At 41.1% G+C, this 20494-nt stretch overlaps 1 protein-coding gene across 1 annotated transcript in view; it reads right to left on the reverse strand.

Moving 5' to 3' along the window:
* Window positions 1–20494, reverse strand: part of LOC129518111 (nucleoside diphosphate kinase, mitochondrial-like) — a 118977-nt gene that overhangs the window by 86126 nt on the left and 12357 nt on the right.

Raw genomic sequence — 20494 nt, forward strand, 5'->3', positions numbered from 1 at the left:
TCACAGATACACACACATATGCGCATGCAAGAACACATAGATGCCTCCAGAGGCTCATGAGTCCTAAACACATTCGCAAGCACCCCTGGATGTTTATGCAAAAATGTAGGCAGGCATATACGAACCCACACAGACACATATGTGTCTGCACGTGTGTACATGTACCCACAGACAGGTGCATTGGGTCATCCATACATAGATGTGTTTTTACTGCTATGCAGACACAGAGACATTCACATAAACACTGAAACATGGAGACTCATTCATAGGTAAATACATGTGTTTTAAACATATATTTACTGGCATTTTCCTGCTCACAGAGTCACATGCATGTAGACACAGAAGCATAGTTGTTACTAGAACACATATGTACAAACACGTTCATGCTTGCACATGCATTGTAAGTGCTCATGCCAACCATGACAATTTAAATGTGCATACAGGCACATGCTTGAAAATTTATATGAAGATACACAAAGGAATATTCGGGGGTGTGGATGTACATATGGAAATATACAAGCACGCAGGTGTGCACATGTAAATGCACTTGTGCGAGGAGAAGTATACATGTACACAGATACAAAACAGAGATGGAGCCACAAAGAGATTTCTACATGCACACACACACAGGGATAGTGGCATGTGCATTTAGAGAGATGCTTTTATACAGAGAGGGAGATGTGTTGTATATAGATCTGGGGGGACATATGCTTTTATAGACAGAAGCATACACCTACACATATAGCCACAGGCCTGGAGACCCACACAAAGATATATGTGGGCAAACGCATCTGCACTCTCAGAGGCTCACTCGGGTGCATGAGAGGGGCACGCAGAGTCCCCTACCCATAGAGAAGCACAGGGACATTCACAGGAATGCAGGCATGGACACAGAGGCAGAGAGGTACACAGACCCACACGCACATAGAGTCACAAAGAGACAGCTGCAGAAGCTCGAGCAGATGCAGGCAGAAACACACATACAGATTTCTACCCGTGCAGGTAGATGTGGAGGCCCACAAGGATGTACAGGTAGACACAGAGGCCCACAGACATACACCTGAACCAACCAGGAGGTGCACGGATACACACAGAAGTGTGCATGTGCATTGACCTCTGTGCACAGTCACAGAAATGCAGGCACACACTAGCAGAACCCAGCACACCTTCCAGACATACCGCCACACAGATGCTTATATGTGTTCTCCTGTGTATGCACACCAACAGATGAGTATGCGTAGCACAGAAGCGTGCACACAGACAAGTACATGCAGACGTTCAAAATTCTCCTGCATGCAGAGTCCTTATGTTAGGCAGCAGCATAAACATCTGCACACAGGCACATATGCATTCACCCAGAGAGTCATCCAAAAAAATTCATTCTCACGTATACAGATTGAGGCAGATGCACTCACACATGCCCCTGTGGACACGCAGATGGTTACACAGACTTACACAGGCCGACAGAGGTGGACAAACAGATGGGTGAAAGCTGAGGCTTGTACATGTGAATATAGAAGCACCTAGACATGGATAAAGAGGCTTAACAGCAAGAATGTATAGGTACAGACATATCATTTGACACACAGACGTGCAAATACTCACGTAGATGAATAGCTGCAGGCAGCAAACATGAGGACTAAACATTTCTGCATAGACATAGATGCTACTTATACACATGGACTCATGCAGAAACATATACATAGGAATACAGATACAGTTCCGCGGACTTACATATGTATACATAGACGTGAGTACTGCCTCCAAAAAGGACAAGATTTCACCTACTCAGATGGTGACACACTCCAAACCTCTCTTAGAGGCACACACGCCTCCATAAAAGCACTCACATATACAGACATATAAATGCACATGGAGATGCACACTCAGATGCCAGGTGTACCTGCCAGAAATACACAACATCCTCAGCATATAACATAAGAGACATGCCACGTGGTATCTACAGACAACACAGACCTGAACATGGTAAAAAAATTAGACATATCTATAGGCATACGGAGGCACAGACATGTACACATCAGCATATATACACATTGGCACAGATGTACATACACAAATGATCTACAAATGTACCCCTGTGCCCCTGTGGCACTCAATCCTAGATGTACATCAAGTATATGAGTGCACACACACACATGCATCTGCCATCATAGGCATATAGCTGCATACGTGGACTTAGTCTGCAAGCAGAAACACAGGCACATGCACAGTCACGGAGACATATGCAGAGGTTTATATATATGAAAACACAGAGACTCAAATACTTATAAAAGCACACACAAATAAACACACTTCCACATTTTCAAAGGAAGCAGTGACTTTATTTTTTTAAATAAATTTATTTTTATTGGTGTTCAATTTGCCAACATATAGAATAACACCCAGTGCTCATCCCGTCAAGTGCCCCCCTCAGTGACTTTTAATGTACCTTTTTCTTAGCCTCATCAAGAGAAAATGGAAATTCTTGAGCTCCCTCTAATGACTATACAGTATAAAAGCAGATGTAGAGATTACCAGAAAGAGATCTAAAAGATCTGGGGTGCACAGGTGTTTGTGTGCATGCACACACAAATGCACACACTTCCACATGCGTAGAACCACAGGCATAGAATCACAGAAACACAAATGTGCACAGCCAAATACAGAAAGATACACAGACAGATGGCATGCACACTCATATGCTTGTGCACACACACACACACCGCTGGAACATCATACAGTGTAATATTTAAGGGCATAGCTATTGAATTGGGAGAAACAAACTTGCATTTTCTTACCAACTCAATGATTTGGGGCCATTTTTCTGCTTTCTCACATATAATATGGGGGTGATATTAGCCCGTATCTTTGAGAGCTGTTTGAAGATTCAATGAAATTAAGATCTTAACTTTGTGCTTGGAATGTCATAGATACTGCTTTTCGGTTTTACCAGAGGTGAAGTTCTTAGCTGCATAGAGTTTGGGTTTTGTGGTCAAAGTACATGGTTATATCATAGAATGTACTAACATTATTTGTAAATGGTATTAATGAAGGGTAGATTAGATTACATAAACGGCCATTTGTGAAATTTTCAGATGTTAAGGGCTTATTACTTTCCCTGGCAAAAGGAAGCAAATAATCCCTGCTATTGTTTGTTGTGATTGTCTTTATTCATATCCTTTTTCTTTTTGCAGGAGGAGATTGGACAATTGAGAGAGCCCTGGAGGAGGGGGAGAGGGCTTCGTTTCCAGTGTGTATTTGCCACCTGGTGACCATAGTGAGTAAGTACAGTGTTTGTGGATTGCTCAGAAATATTCCTAAAATTTCACCCATTGCAAAGTTGCCTAATTGCCTTGGCAAATAAGCTAGTATATTCAAGTTATAGTGATTTCTGGTATATTCAGAAATTAAAAATGATAGTAAAATAAATCTTTCTTTCTAGCTTTCCTTTCTCCCACTTAGTTTTCCTCTGGGCTTCACTGAGACTGTTCTGTAACAGTGGTTTTTAAACTTTCTAATTATAGAGTTGCTAAAATAATTTTTGAAAACTGTCAATTCCATCACCAATATTGAAGTTGGCATCTGAAGTTTTTGATCATAAGTTTATTTGTAGTTATTATTTCCGGCATATTATAAATACTATACTTTTAAATAAAATGATTTAATCACATTTGTACATTTATTCAGTGAACTAAAAGTACCATAGTATCTTGATACTCATCATTGTTGATTTAAAAGCAAAGAAAAAAACATGAACAGTCAGAAATTTTCATGATATTACCTTCTTTAAATCACCATTCTATTTAAGTCCCCTCAGTAAATTACCCTAATGTAATATATTTTTATGTTTAAAAGCCTTTTATTGGTCCTACCATACATTTCTGTGAAAGATATTTCAATATGGATTGAAAGAAATTTTCCTATAATGCCGAGCCTATTAAATATTAAACTTTTTACCTTTAAATTCGTAGTAGTATACAGTTTATCAGAACAGTATAAAATATTACATATTTTGATAAGTAATTACTAAAAATAAAAACTCAAATTTGGTTGGAAATGCACCCCTTAAGGGCATATGATTGTTTATTTTCCTCCAAGATAGTTCATGACTCTGAGGATGGCTATTACTTCTAATGAGACAGTGCAGTAAAAATTTTCTTCCTATTTTTCACTTTTAGAGCTATAAGAGGTCAGAAAACTTCGTTCCCATAAATAAGTAGAAGGGAATGGAATGAATGTCCAAATCATAAGTCAAAAATCACAGTGACCTGTTATGACAAGTAATTTTTCATGATTTAAATATTCTAATTAAAATTTAAAATTTGTAACAGACAACTTGATTGGGCCTATCTTTAGTCCCATGAAAGTAAGGAAGCCCCAATTTATTAAAGGATTTCTTGCTGAATAATTTATTTCTGGGTTTCTGGTAAGTTTACCAAAATGACTTTATCAAGGATTTGGCAAATGACTATTATATCTGACATACTTTAATTTTTGGGCATTATTTTTAATGCAGTGTACTTAAAAAGATTAGAAAAATCAAAATACTTAGACCGATATGCCTTAGCCAACATAATAATTTTGATAAAGTGCCTTTAATTTATTTAAATATAAATCTTTGAGGCTACAGATTTGGATAATTGATTTCATAGAAAATATTTAAAATATAACTTAATTGGCAAAAGCAATATCCATATCAAAATAATCAGCTAGATCAGCTGTACCTTCAGAAAAATGTCTACTTCATTTTTCAATGGAAAAATGAATTGATATGCATTTTGAGGAACATTATTAAAACCACACAGAAGTCAATTATGGGACACCTCCTGTTAAATAGTTTATTAACAAAGGAAATAGATAAAATTATAATGAGAATTTTATCAACTTCAAAATAAATTAAGAGATTAAATAATAATTTTGTTTCTTGTGATTTTAAATTAAACAATGTAATATGTAGCTAACATTATAATTCATGTATAAAACAAGGAATCTGATAGCAAGCATAGTTTCCTTTGGTAAATTTGTATGCATGTGTTTTTAGAACTCTGGTGTTGGGTTTGTGGAAATAAGTAACTAGGAATCATGTACAGAAATTTAAAAATCCATTAACTTTATTAGACCACAGAATCAAACTTTTCAACTGTATTTTATGAAAGAGATACGCATATATAGCTAAAGAATAATTGGTCTGGAAACTACCATATTTTGTTTTTGATAATGGGAGGAAGAAAATATATAAGTGAAATATTATATAAATATATATTTATAAAGTAAATATTATAAAGTGAAATATTATATAAATATATAGCATATATTTATAAAGTGATATGAGGATTTACTTTAATTGGAAAAGATACTTCAAGATACAATCTGAGAAAACAGGTTTTAAGTAGTTTAATTGAATGATGTATCTTATCTGAAATAAATAACAATTTCTATGTATTGGTTTTACTGGTGTAAACATTTTGTCGTATAGGAAAACATTTTATTTATTTATTTATTTATGAGAGACACAGAGAGAGAGAGGCAGAGACACAGGCAGAGGGAGAAGCAGGCTCCATGCAGGGAGCCCAATGTGGGACTCTATCCTGGGACTCCGGGATCACACCCTGAGCCGGAGGCAGACACTCAATCGCTGAGCCACCCAGGCGTCCTCATTCTAGTTATATTTAAAAGAATCAATATCAACAATATATACTGCCATTAGTTAGGTGCATTTTTTTTTCCAGTTAATGATGCATTTAAGCGATCGGTATTGAGAATAGTTGCAAAATAATGCCTAATTTTAAGCACGTGGGAAAAAAGTTTTTAGGCAGATCAGTTTTAGTAGAAAAGATCCATGGGAGTTGAGAATCTGAGAGTGGATCCCATGGAAACTATCCAGGCTCACATACTTCTTGAAAAGATTTCATGTACCAGTAGCCTAGTTCGAAGACCACTGCTCTAGACTATTTTCAGCAGGATTGCTCCAGAACAATATATCATTGTCATTGTTGGGATAATCAATTCATCATAGTTCACATGCAAAAGAGTGCTGTGGAAATAGCCGCCACTGTTGAATTTCTGCTGAATGCTTCTGTGTTTGAGCAAAATGTTCTGGAAGGGATTATTTTATTTTGTTGATAATGTATGTATTGACTAGGTCTACATTGTCCAATATGGGAACCACATGTGGCTCTTGAGCATTTGAAATGTGGCTCGTGCAAACTGTGATATATTCTAAGTGTGGAATATGGTATACAACAGATTTCAGAGACAGGGTAGACAAAATATTTCACTAATATTTTTATATTGATTATATGTTGGAATAATAGTATTTTGGATATATTGAGTTAAATAACATATTATTAAAATTAATTTTGTCTACTTTTTAAACTTTTTTTTTACTTTTTAAACTTTTTTAAAAGGTCGCACATGAAAAATAAAATTACACCTGTAGCTTGCATCGTATGCGTTATATGTGATAGTGCTGCTCTAGACCTTATGTTGGAACTCTTGAATTTCCTCCAAAAGCATGACCACAGAAAAAAAATGGATTTGTCCACTAATCTGGTCCAGTATATTGGTATTCTGATGTAACCAGGACCTCTTACTAGTGTTTAGGTTCTCAGGTTGGGGAATTTCTAGTTGTAAGCAGGAAAAAGTAAAAAAAACAAAACAAAACAAAAACTTCGATATTCCATTAAGGATACTTAAAAAGTAGTCTTTTGTTAGTATCTAGGAATTTTCCCTACATGAACTTTAGATGGCTTCTAAGTGGGTGCGTGTGAAGCTTTTCAAACTCTTCAGAAATGTCAGTGGCAGATATTGGATTCTATTAAAGATATAAAGCGTTTCATCGCATTTGAGATGCTTTTTCTCCCCTGTAATTATGTTTTTGTGTAACACTAAGAAAGAAAACAAACACCTCTAAATAAGCTGTGATGTAATGCTTTCATATCAGTAGAATTGTAACTTTATACTTATTGGGGAGCTCTTTTTGGCTTCTTTAGATATATATGTTTATCGCAGGTCATGATACTACAATAGCCACGCGCAGATTTGAGTGTACACAGGCGATGACCACTCCCTTTCAACTGCCTCCTGGCTGACAGTGATTGTAAAATGCCCACTGATTATAAGGTGCATTCTGATTTCAGAGACGTTAAAAAGGGAAGAAAATATACATCTCAGAATCAGGTAAATATGGTAAGTCCTTTGTCACGAAAAAAAGGACCACGGGAGACAGAATGCAAACCCCAAGACATCAACCTAGTGAAAACCTCTCTTCTGTGTATGACTGTATTTGTGAAAAACAAAATGTGGCTCTTATCTAAACATCTATCATAGCGCACTTAAATACAGTTGCATTATACATTTCATCTGCACTGTTTCATGGTTTTCTTAGCATTGTTTTACTTGTTTCCTGGCGCGGGAGTGGGAATCATGATGGGTGGAGTATGGCTGGGGACAGAGTGGATTTCTCCAGACTGAAAAAGTCTAGCATCTCTGTTGTGAGAACCACTTAGCACAGTCTTGTGGGAGGCTGTGCCTTCAATGGCACTGTTTGTTCTTCGTAAGTGGCCTAACAGAAGGAGCCTTTCTCCTTGTCATGGCTTAGTTTAATTTTAACATGTTCATTGTATCCTTTCTTGACTGAAGGGCTTGAGAGAGGGAGGAATGGAGATTGAGCTGCTTTTCTAGTTTTTGTTTTATAGAGTATTCAAGAGGGTCCATAAGATGAATCAGAACTCCACAGGAAGTACATTATCTCAAGAATCAATGAAAACAACCCTAGATTTGTCATCCAGGAATTGTGACACATCTCTGATTCTAATGATACTCTTGATAATATGAGAGACTTGCAAGAGGTAACAAAAACAAAAGTTTTCATGAAATGAGGAGGATAAGAGAACCAATACCATGTTTAATTGTAGGTTTAACTACAGTTAAACATTATAGTAAGACTTACATATCTCTTAGTGGCTCAAAAGCAGGGCCAGCTTCCCAGATGTGTGACTTGTGAGTCTCATAGGGCTCCATGCTTAGTTTAATGCTCTGCTGTAATGGTCCTGAAATTTTTTAATATTTTATTTATTCATTCATGAGAGACACACAGAGAGAGAGGCAGAGACACAGGCAGAGAGAGAAGTAGGCTCCCTGCAAGGAGCCCGATGTGGGACTCGATCCTGGATCCCAGGATCACGACCTTCCATAATCTGGCTATTGTAAATAATGCTGTTATAAATATAGGGGTGTGGGCAGCCCCGGTGGCCCAGCAGTTTAGCGCTGCCTTCGGCCCAGGGTGTGATCCTGGAGACCCGGGATCGAGTCCCACATCGGGCTCCCTGCATGGAGCCTGCTTCTTCCTCTGCCTGTGTCTCTGCCTCTCTCTCTCTCTCTCTCTCACTCTCTCTCTCTCTCTGTCCTGAATAAATAAATAAAATCTTAAAAAATATATAGAGGTGCACTTATCCTTTTGAATTAGTGTTTTTGTATTTTAGTGGTAAATACCCAATAGTGCAATTACTGGATCATAGAGTAGTTCTATTTTTATTTTTTATTTATTTATTTTTTAAGGATTTTATTTATTTATTCATGACACACACACACATACACACAGAGGCAGAGACACAGGAGGAGGGAGAAGCAGGCTCCATGCAGGGAGCCTGATGTGGGAATCGATCCTGGGTCTCCAGGATCACACCCTGGGCTGAAGGCGGCGCTAAGCTGCTGAGCCACCTGGGCTGCCCCTATTTTTAAACTTTTGAGGACCCTCCATGCTGTTTTCCACAGTGATTACACCACTTTGCATTTCTACCAACAGTGCAAGAGGGTTCCTTTTTCTCCACATCTCTGCCAACACTTGTTTCTTGTGTTTTTGATTTTAGCCATTCTGACAGGTGTGAGGTGATATCTCATTGTGGCTTTGATTTGCATTTCCCTGATGATGAGTCTGTTGAGCATATTTTCATGTGTCTGGTGGCCATCTGGATGTTTTCTTTGGAGAAATGTCTGTTCAATTCTTCTGACCATTTTTAACTAGATTATTTGGATTTTTGGTGTTGAGTTGTCTAAGTATTTTTAATATATTTTAGATACTAACTCTTTATTGCATATGTTATTTGCAAATTCTCCTCCCATTTCATAGGTTGCCTTTTAGTTTTGTTGATTATATTCTTTGCTGTGCAGAGGCTTTTTATTTTGAGATAATCCCCATAGTTTATTTTCGCTCTTATTTTCCTTTGACTTAGAGACCTACATAGGAAAAGTTGCTATGGCTGGTGTCAGAGAAATTACTGCCTGTGCTCTCTTCTAGGGTTTTTATGGTTTCAGGTTTCACATTTAGGTCTTTGATTCATTTTGAGTTTATTTTTGTGTATGGTGTAAGAAAGTGGTCCAGTTTCATTCTTTCCATGTAGCTCACCAGTTTTCCCAACACCATTTGTTAAAAAGACTTTTCCCACTGAATAAACTTTCCTACTTTGTTGCAGATTAATTGACCACATAATTTTGGGTTTTCTATTCTGTTCTATTGATCTGTATGTCTATTTTTATGCCAATACCATACTCTTTTGATTATTACAGCTTTGTAGTATAACTTGAAGTCCAGGATTGTGACGGCCGCAGCTTTGCTTTTCTTTTTCAAGATTGCTTTGGCTATTCAGGGTCTTCTGTGGCTCCATATAAATTTTAGAATTGTTTGTTCTCTGTGTTTTTATTTTTCTCCTCTATAAAATGGCAATACCATTACAGTTGTTCTCCTTAGCCCCAGATGAGGCTAATTCAGAATCCAACTGAAATGCCCATGGAAGTACTTGTGAACCATAAAGGCTGAAACAGATGCAAAAATCATTACCCGCCTCCCAGCATGAATCTGGGTGGCAACTACCTGCTTGGGGGTCCTAGAGGCTGAGTTGGGCTCCACAGAGCAGCCTCACTATGAGTTGCCATTACCTGAGTAAGAAAAGGAAACTTTTGTCTCCATTGTGTAAAGGAACTCATTTTCTCCAATGTAAAGGGGGAAAAAGTGGCACAGCAGAGATTTTTGAGCGGGTCAGGAAATCCTGCATGGCTTTTAAGTGTGCAAGAATGCCTGTCAGTGACTTCCATGGTATGTCCTCAGAGTCTTATTTACACACTCGCTGGGTCTTGCTGTGATGCCATAGAGAGAGGTGAAGGTAGCACTTCAAGTGAGGTCACAGAAAATGCTATTCTAAATATCTTGGCAATGTCTCCTGTCGCTGATGGGACGTGGTGATCAACAATTTGTCTTATTTCATATATCAGCCTATATCAGAGGTCACTGAAGACTTTGTGTCTTGTGGGGGGCGGAAGCAAGGATAGGTATGTAGCTTATTAGGAATGAGTGTCCAGGAGAAGGCTGTTTTCTTGCTAAGAGGGTACAGTGTATTTGATTGCGTATCTCCGTGGGGAAATGAGGGGTTACTGAGTTGTACCGGAATGCAGGCATGAAGTGGCTGGGATGTATTTGCATTATTTTGATTTTTTTTTGCACCAGGGTTTGCCCACTGGGTCCGGTCTGCGGCAAGGGCTGAAGACCTGATAAACCAAAAGCAAAGAGTCAATATCTGGTCTGTGATCCCTTGGTTCAGATCTGAGCCTTCCAGCTACCTCGCAACTTGGCTTGAGGAGGATGTATGACAACCTAGATCAGGACTGGAGACAAGGGACAAGGATGCCGATTGGGCAACTGTAGGAGCATGTTCATTTTGAGAGGTTTTCGTCACAAGGGAGCCTGCGAAAGGGAGTTGGCTGTGGCACATAGAGGTCTGGGTGCAGGCACAAAGATGCCTGCATGTGAGAGGGTGAGGAGTTGGGGGGTTCCGTGGGGGCTTCATGAACTAGTTGGATGGAGGTTGTCTGTGTAGGTGTCTGTAACTGACTTAGGTTAAGATCTACTCAGGTTGGAATAAGAGAACTTTGTTAGGGAGGGAGAGAGAAAGGAGAGGGGCAGAGGGAGAGGGAGAGAGGGAGAAGCTTAAGCAGGCTCCACGAACAGTACAGAACCCAATGTGGGGCTCGAGCTCACGAGCCTGAGATCATGGCCTGAGCTGAAATGAAGAGTCAGATGCTCAACTGACTGAGCCCCTCCAGGCCCCCAGGGATAAGAGCTCTTTTGAGCTCCCTGTAGCACTGCCTGAAACCCCTACTGTGTTCCCAGACCAACCAAGAGAGGCCGTACCCATTGGCGAAGGTAAGTTGGGAGTTCAGCAAAGATCTCATTTGTAATATAGGAAGATTTCCAGTGTTTCTCTTAGGATCCCAGTTGAGGTTGAGGACCAGAGAAGGGAAGATGATAATATAGTCTCTGAATTGCAGAGAACCCTTAAAGGCCATTTAGTTCAGTCCCTGTATCTCCATTTTGAAATCTGCAATAAATAGTTTCTCCTTCCTTGGCCTGAACATCTCCAGGAAGGGGGAATGCCATGTTTTCTGAGGCAGCTTGTTCAGTGTCTGGCCATGTTTATAGCTCGGCCTCATGTTGGATGCAGTCTGCCTCCCTGGGATGCACGTTCTGAACTCGAGGCAAGTCGCCTCCTGCTGACACATGGCCCTGTTGATCACTGAAGACAGTTCCTGCCTCATTGGACTCTTCTCTTTGCCGAGGTTCGTCTCTCTCTGGCATTGCCCATTTGACAGTTTGGGCCCCTGTTCCCCTTGTTTTGTCCTTCTCGACCGGGTACCAAAGGTCAGGGGACCCCCTCCCTGGGGTACTGAAGTCTTGCACAGTCTGATCTCTCTATTGACCACATGGCATTTATAGTAAGAGTGTTGACTCACTCAGACTTTGCAGACAGTCTAAATTCACCTTAGTGAAGCCTGAAACCTGCTTCCCTAAGAACTACAGCGATAGGGTCCCTGGGGTGGGGGCGTTCAGTCAGTTAAGCGTCCGACTCTTGGTTTCAGCTCAGGTCAGGATTTCAGGGTCCTGGGATTGAGCCCCGCATCAGGCTCTGTGCTCAGTGTGGAGTCTGCTTTTCCTTCTCCCTCTCCTCCTCCCCCTGCTTGTGCGTGCTCTCTCATAAATAAAAATAAAATCTTTTTTTTTTTTTAAAGAAATGCAGGGGTAGCTGATGCTTCTGACCAGGAGTATTTCCCTCACTGAACATTAGGTCATGGTGGCATAGGGAGGAACAAAGTTTTTTTTTTTTTTAAGATTTAATTTATTTTTTCATGGGATACAGAGAGAGAGGCAGGGACACAGGCAGAGGGAGAAGCAAGTTCCCTGCAGGGAGCCCGATGCAGAACTCGATCCCAGGGCCCTGGGATCACAACCTAAGCCAAAGGCAGACGCTCAATTGCTGAGCCACCCAGGTGTTCCAGGGAGGAACAAAGTTAAAGGTAGAAAGCTATCTGGTGTATTGTCTTTTAAGAGCTTTAGTATCTATTTTCCTTCGACACATCCCTCATTTATGTACATATCATTTCATATGGAGTCTGGAACCTAGGAACATATGGAACAGTGAACCTGAAATGTGGTTGAGGAATTGTGTTAATCACACGCGTGGCTCACAATGGAGCAGGAGTGAGCTTGAAACTTTCCTTTCCTCTTATGTCCCCCTCCCAGTCCTAGGAAGGAACAGCGTTACCTGCAAAGGAGAGGAAGACAGGACTCCGTCACTAAAAATAGAGCAATTTGATTTTTTTTTTCTTCCTCTAGATTTTAGCTAATAAGTTTGTTCACTGCGTAGGCTGCAAAGTGTGGTATGTTCTCTACCTAATTCCCTCCAAACTAATCCCTGGCAGAACATAAAGATGTGATGTTGCCGATTTCTGCTTCATATAAATGAACGAAAGCAGGATCCAGTGTGGTACTACTTTTTGAGCATGTTCATATTCCTGTTTATATAATCAGCACACATCACAGTAATCACTCACTTAAAATTATGTAATCAATGCTCCATGCAATGGTTATCTTACAACACGAGGGCTGATAGCCAAATGTATTTATGGACATAGTAGAACACACTATTTAGCGTGAGGAACTTTCTGGAAAGAAGAACATGTGGGTGAAGGTTTTGCTTGCATGGTACCATATTCACAATGACATACTCTGCGCCCCCCACCCCACGCACCTCCTTGGCCTTCACTACATTGACTGCTCTTTCTCCCTCTCTTCTGGGGACTGGTGTTCCTATAGTCTCGAATCTCATTCCTTGCCTTCGCCCTCCCTGAAGTGTTCTGAAGAAAACAGCGTGTAAGCGTCACACACCAAACTGAATTCATTTTATTTTATTTATTTTTAATATTTTATTTATTTATTCATGAGAGACATAGAGAGAGAGAGAGGCAGAGACACAGGCGGAGGGAAAAGCCGGCTCCATGCAGGGAGCCCGATGTGGGACTCGATCCCGGATCCCCAGGATCACCCCCTGGGACAAAGGCAGGAGCTAAACCGCTGAGCCACCCAGGGATCCCCCTGAATTCATTTTATTTTATTTTATTTTATTTTATTTTATTTATTTTTTCTGAATTCATTTTAAAAAGGAAAGAGAAATACATTTTCCCTGCATTGGAGTTTTCTTAGTAGGAGAAATAAGGAGTACAATAAGAAAGCTTTATTTAGGTAAAGGGTGAGCTGAGCTGAGTCTTTTTTTTTTTTTTTTTTGAGCTGAGTCTTATATTTTTTTCAAAGCTTGGAAATCTCTGGACCGATGAATAAGGAATTGTGTTGGAATGCACTGAATCTTGGCCTGGCTTCATGCACAGCAGCAGAGTAATTGCGAGCCTGTGAAACCAGGTGTGTTGGCTTCGATTGTAGGTCTCTCGCAGCTCGCGGTGGGGGGGACCGGCCATGCCCAGCCGCCTTCTCCAAGAGCAGAACTTTTTGAAGAAGCAGAACTGGCCACGGGCAGCAAAGTTCCTCTGGTTTCCTGGCCTGTTTGGCCACGGCCCATCCCTGCCCTGGACTCTGCCTCCCCTTCTTTGGCCACCGGCCTGGTAGTAGGGAGCAGAGTGTAGACAGATGGCACTGCCTCATGCAGTTAAAGCACCACTGCATGCTGTTTTACATACAGATAGAGAGCTGGCGTGGAACACAGAGCATTAACTTCCACTCCCGAAGAAACTACCTCGCTTTGCATCTTAATGAAGCCGTATTAAGGCTATGAGCTTCAAATTTTAATATTCAGGAACCTGTGTTTCTTGTGTAGAGAAAGCGAGAGCACGAAGCAGCAAAATTTTAGTTGCAATTTCATGGCAGCAGGCGAGCGGTTGACCTGGGGGTGGTACAGATCTCTTCCCCTGGACGTTCAGCCCCATTCTCTTCCCTCAGCTTCTCGGTTAAGGGTCAGGTAGTTCCCTGTTGTAATTCTATCCAGTTTATCCAGTTTAATAAAGAAGGTGAACGTCTTTATTACCGAATGGCAGAGAATTCGAGTTTACCCCAGTGGTATTTACTGGCAACACCCATGTTGAACAAGAAGGCAGAAAACTGGGATGCATCACCCCCACTACTGACTAATTGGGTAAACTTCATCCCATTCCCAGTTTCCCCATCTGTAAAATGGGAAGTATAGTAATATTTGCTCTGCCTACCTCACGGGGCTGTTGTGGGTACAAGTGAGAAAATACGTATGAACACATAAAATTTAATGTGATCTACAGTTATGGAGTATTGTGAAATGCAATAACAAGCATAAGGAACTTGTCAGTTGTGGAAAACAATGCCTAACATATTTAATATAAGTGGCTTTTACTGCTCCAGTAATTATTAAAACTGCAGATTTTAGTGTGTACCCGTTTCCTCGAATTTATAGACATCTTTTGATATATTTTATAAAGATCCGATATTTCAGCTGAGTTAGATTCCAACCTATTTCTCAGAATCAGTCCCTTTTTATGAAAGGATAAAAAAAAATGTGGCTTCCACAATTCTGCATAGTTTTCTTTTTTTTTTCTGCATAATTTTCGATGGCAACCCTATAACACGTCAAACATGAGGCAGTGGGCCACGTGAAACAGCCCAAGTAGCCATAGTTATGGGAATATAACTGTCTTGTCATTGAGAGTTTTCTAAAATTCTCTATTCATCTTGGGTAGCGGGGTTGGGAGAGTTTTTGTGATGCATTTTATTTACCCCCAGCTCAGAGAGAGGCAAATTGGCACACTTTGTAAAATAATGAAAAATAGGAGGCGGCTGGGTGGCTCAGTGGGTTGAGCATCTGCCTTGGGCTCAGGTCATGATCCCCGGAGTCCTGGGATTGAGCCCCGCATCCTCGTCCTCCCGGGGCTCTCTGCTCAAGGGGGAGTCTGCTTCTCCCTCTCCCTTGGCCCCCTTCCTGGCTCATGCTCTCTCTCTCTCTTGCTCACTCTCTCTCTCAAATAAATAAGTAAAATATTTTTTAAAAATAATGAAAAATAGGGAAAGAGTTGTTGCTGCTTGCAGAGGAAAATGGGTGGATTCTAAGCACACAGATGCCCATGCCTGGAGTCTGAGATCAGCTCCCCTAAGGAAGCCTTGGGGAGCCAGAATGAAAGAGCAATGTGACCCGGACACAAAAGAAGAGGGAGACACACAGTATTCGGCTTGTGCCCAGGTGGACCGGAAATAGACCCAGCATGTCTGTACATTACAGGGAGGCATGAGAGGAGGAAAAGAGGGGGATGGGGGGTGGCAGGAAGGGGAAGCAGAGAAATAATATCTGTGGGTCACAACTGGAAAAGTATTTTAAAATTTGCAGCTTAAAACCTGCAAAGCTGCAAAACTTAAAAATGACTATTGATAGAGGACGGTTTAATCCACAAAAGAATCACAGTGAGTCCAAAGTGAGATGCATGGAATATAAAATAAGATCTGAAAACCTCAACTGGTCTGCCAGTGGGCATAATAAATTTTGAAGAGGCTTCAATTTCTTTCCACGGCTGGATGAACAATTTGCTGAGGTGGAGTTTCAGAGGAAACAAGAAGATTAGCTTTGTATTTGATGCAGAGTATTAAGGGCTTCCTAAAGAGATTAAATCAAAACCTGATTACAGTCCACTAATGCTTTATTAATGTAGCAGACATTTTTTGCTTTTCAAGTTTTTCATTTAAACTTGTGTTTGTGAATATTATTAAATTTCTTGGGATTAAGGACTTTTAAAGCCCCTCGTTTGCAAAGCCCTATTATTCAGTTCTCTGCAGGGGCTCAGAAAGCCCTCAACACATTCGCCCCCACAGCTGGTCATTATCGCAGGAGGGCTTAGGGAAGACAAAGGGGAACCCGAACAGCTTTGGCAGGGGAACTTGGCCTGGGGGAAAAGAGATGTTCACGACTGTTCCTTCACCTTTGCCATCCCATCCCCTCATCCCCTCTCGGATTCCTGACTGCTGCTGATTCTGGGGACAGGGTGGGGTATTTAGCCCTGCAGAACCGCACGCAGCTCAGCCTCCTGAATGGGCTTGCTAGGGCTCCTAATCTGCAAGTGTAGGCTCCGTGTAGGGGCTCCCCCCTCTCCTTCGCATGCCACTGCCTCTGCCCAGAAGGCTCCTCTTCCTCCATTTGGCTGTTTAAATTCATCCCCTCCTTCCAGGCTCATCTCAAATGCATCCTCATTGTCTCTTCCATCACAAACAAGAAACAAAATCTTCAGTGGTGTTGGGCCATCCCAGCTTTGCCTACTCAGTGGCAAAACTTAAAAATCTTACAGGTTCCAAGGTCGAGAGGAGGAGGAAGTGGAGAGCAAAGGTCCCAGGCTTTCCCATGGGGAAAGGCTTCTCTGTCCCTAACATCAACAGTGTCTGTTGCTCCAACTGCCAGGCATGGTCATTTGCTTGTGTCTTCCTCATATGGCTCATGAACTGCCAGATGACCTGGGCTCTGTGCAAGCCCCGTAGTGACGATTTTCTTGCTTACTCTGTGCAGATATTTGACTGTCTTGTAAATGTACTGACTAGGAAGGCTGTCTTCCACATTTTTGGTAAAAATTCATGCCCAACTTTTATAAGGGACGGTCAAGTTGGCTGAGCAAGAATCTATTACTTTTCTGGGTAAAATGCATTACTTTTTTGGGGTAAATGGGGATTTTCTCACCACTGTGGAATTAAAGCAGAATACAGAAAAAAAAAAAAACCTGTTGCTGTGGAAGCTAAAACTGTAGCTTTCATCCTTAAGTCCTGATTTCAAGTGTTGGAGTTAATCAAAACTCCCTGTCCCTTCATCCTGCCTCATCTGTGTGTCCCTTTCTCATTTTGACAGATCTAGTCGAAATGATCTAAAAACAAATTATTTTTTATTTTTATTTTTTACTTTATTGGAGTTCAATTTGCCAACATATAGCATAACACCCAGTGCTCATCCCGTCAAATGCCCCCCTCAGTGCCCGTTACCCAGTCACCCCCACCCCCTGCCCACCTCCCTTTCCACCTCCCCCTTGTTCGTTTCCCAGAGTTAGGAGTCTCTCATGTTCTGTCTCCCTCTCTGATATTTCCCACTCATTTTCTCTCCTTTCCCCTTTATTCCCTTTCACTGTTTTTTATATTCCCTAAATGAATGAGACTATATACTGTTTGTCCTTCTCCGATTGATTTATTTCACTCAGCATAATACCCTCCAGTTCCATCCACGTCGAAGCAAATATAAAAACAAATTATTGAGGATATAAATCTATAAAAAGATGTGTCTCCCATAATATTGCATCTGCATGTCTTTGAACGCTTAGAGTTTTTGATATAGTTTAGCTATTTGTATATTCCCTTCTCATACATGTGAGCATCTTGAGGGCAGAAGGTCTATCTCCTTTGCTTTTGTGTCCCTTGCAGGGCCCAGCCCGGTGCCTTGTATGGGGGTCAATGATCGACTGCATGAAGGAAAGGATCAGTGTGCACGTGTCTGTTTGCATCTACATGTTGGTTCTTTGCTCCCTTATGTGGTGTAACAGTGATAAGCCATAGTGAGGCCAGTAGTGAGGGAGGCTGAACTGTCTCTGGGTTAACCCTAACCTAAACCACAGAAGAGAATAATTAAAGGAACAACAACAACAAAAGACCCAAACACATGGACCCATAGCTCTCTCTAGTACACAACTGCATATTAGGGAAGCACATGTCACTATCAACTTGTCTTTTTGGTGGGGGGGGGTCGGGGAGACACTTTAGTTACTACACATTCCTGAATATTAGGCAGTTTGCTATATAAGTAACCTTTACTGACTCTTGTTTCCTTGGGAAACAGATGAAAGACTAAGGAGGTTTGTGTAACCAACAAGTGGCCTGTAACACCCCTGATAACATTTTGTTTAACTCAGGTCTGTTAATGAGGCTTCTGATTGCTCCTACCAGATACGTGGATTGTTCCAGAAATCAGTCTATTCAACTGGGAACCTCTTGAGTTAATTTGGCCCTGTATGTGCTGAAATTGACAGTTGAGGAGGCATCAAGTAAGCTGTCCAAAGCCTGCTGTTCTAAAATTAAAACAAAAAAAAATCTCAACAAAATGAAAAATTTGAATTTCTAACATAAAATGAAGACCTTCTGATGAATTTTTGTTTATTCAGCATTGGAGAAAAACACTTCTTTGCTAATCAAGAAAAAGGAGAATTAGGACAGATGCCACCTTTTCAACTACCAATCTTTTTCAGGATAGAGAAAACAGCCAGAGATTCCAGAGCCTTTGTGCTGTAACAGATTATCAGTACAATCTGGTACAAGCCTTCCACCCATGGGCCCTAATCACTTAATAGGTAAAGGAGTTGGACCAAATATTGACTGGCTCTTCCAGCTCTGACTATAGATGAAACATTATTTTATTACTTTATATAGTTCCATTCCGGAGTGGTAACCGATAGGGAGGTAGAAACCATGCCCATTTGGCGGGTATCCATTCGAATTTGCTCCCACGATAGAAGAGCGCCTTCACTTGTAGCTGTGCTGTCCAGTGCAGAGGATATACTACTGTATGTGTACAATACACAGCACACTTCCAGAATTGAGAACGGAAAAAATTATTCCATTATTTTTCATATTGATTACATGTTGACCTCATAATATTTTAGATCCATTTGGTCATATGAAATATGTTATAATATTAATTTACCTGTTACTTTCTACTTTCTTCTTTGTATTATCTAAACAATGTACAACTCTATCCATGCCTCATACTATATATCTCTTGGACAACCCTGGCCTAGAGAGTTCCTCCTTCTCCACGTGACCTGAGTTCTACTACTTAGAAATCTCCCAAGGTTGAAACCATCTAAACTTGTGGTTTTCAGCCTTCAATGCACTTTAGAATCACATGGGGATCTTTTAAAAAATACTGACCCCCCCACCTTATTATTCTGATTCTCTGATCCAACTCCTAGCGATCTTGGAATTTCTTCCAGAAGGCCGTAGGGGGTGTGGTCATGAAGAGGCCGACTCTGTTAGCCGAATGCCAGAAACACATCTGAGCCTGGGCCGGACAGCTGCTGGATGAGGGGGAGGCAGCACTGAAACAGGCTTAGCTCAGACCCTCAGCTAGTTATTAAGAGCAAAAGGGCCCTCTCCTTAGCTCTTCAGTTGTTACAAATCAAGCAAACAGAACCAAAACAGTAACTTGAATTAATTCTGTCTTAGCTGCTACTGCTTATTTGAGTTTCTGAAAATCAGCTTACAGCATTCCATCCGGCCTCCCAGGGAGATACTGGGCATTGCTTGGTCTGTTTTCAGAGAGGATAATGGAACTCAAGGACTATGACCATCTCTTTGGTTAAGAGAATTCCTTCTGGGGATGCCTGGGTGGCTCAGCGGTTGAGCATCTGCCTTGGGCTCAGGGCGTGATCCCTGGTCCAGGGATTTGAGTCCCACATCGGGCTCCCTGCGAGGAGCCTGCCTCTCCCTCTGCCTGTGTCTCTGCCTCTCTCTGTGGGTCTCTCATGAATAAATAAAATTACAATAAAAAAAAGAATTCCTTCTGCCAAATTTTGGCTATTTTGTTTTACATTTATTTCCATGCAGAGATTTTTTTTTTGGACCCTTAAGGGATCTAAGGAAGAGAACATAGAAAAAGCAGTCGCATTGGACTTAGACTGTCCTCTAGAATGGAGCAAGCAACCATCAAGTTCATGTTGATTCCTAGTAGCATAGGCTGCATTGTCTAGCCTGACCCTCAAATTCTGGGAGTTGCCCTCTGCAATCTGCCGCCTGGAATGCTCATTAGAGCCACAGTTGTTTGTAGCTAGGCCCTGGCATGGGTCCAAGGGAGGAGGATGCTGCTCCTCTTCTGCTAAGTCTTCCTGCTTCTCAGGACTGTAGGTGCCTGTTCGCCCTCTACAGATGACTCAGGTTGGAGTCCTGGCAATGAATTTGGAACAGGTTTAAAAAACAACTGAAAACCCTAGGCCTTTAAATCAGACTCTACTGAATTGTCTCTTGAGGTCTGGGGAAGTCACCTTCCTTCTCAATTCTAGGGATGCTTGAGAAAGAGGTACTGAGTTACTGTGATCACGAATGGCCAAATTCAGTGCCACCTGCAGTGGTGGTGCTACCTTGTCGAGGCACCAGATGATTAATGGGAGAAAAGTTCCAGTA

The sequence above is a fragment of the Nyctereutes procyonoides genome, unplaced genomic scaffold, assembly GCF_905146905.1.
Source record: "Nyctereutes procyonoides isolate TBG_1078 unplaced genomic scaffold, NYPRO_anot_genome, whole genome shotgun sequence".
In the NCBI taxonomy this organism is placed as follows: Eukaryota; Metazoa; Chordata; class Mammalia; order Carnivora; family Canidae; genus Nyctereutes; species Nyctereutes procyonoides.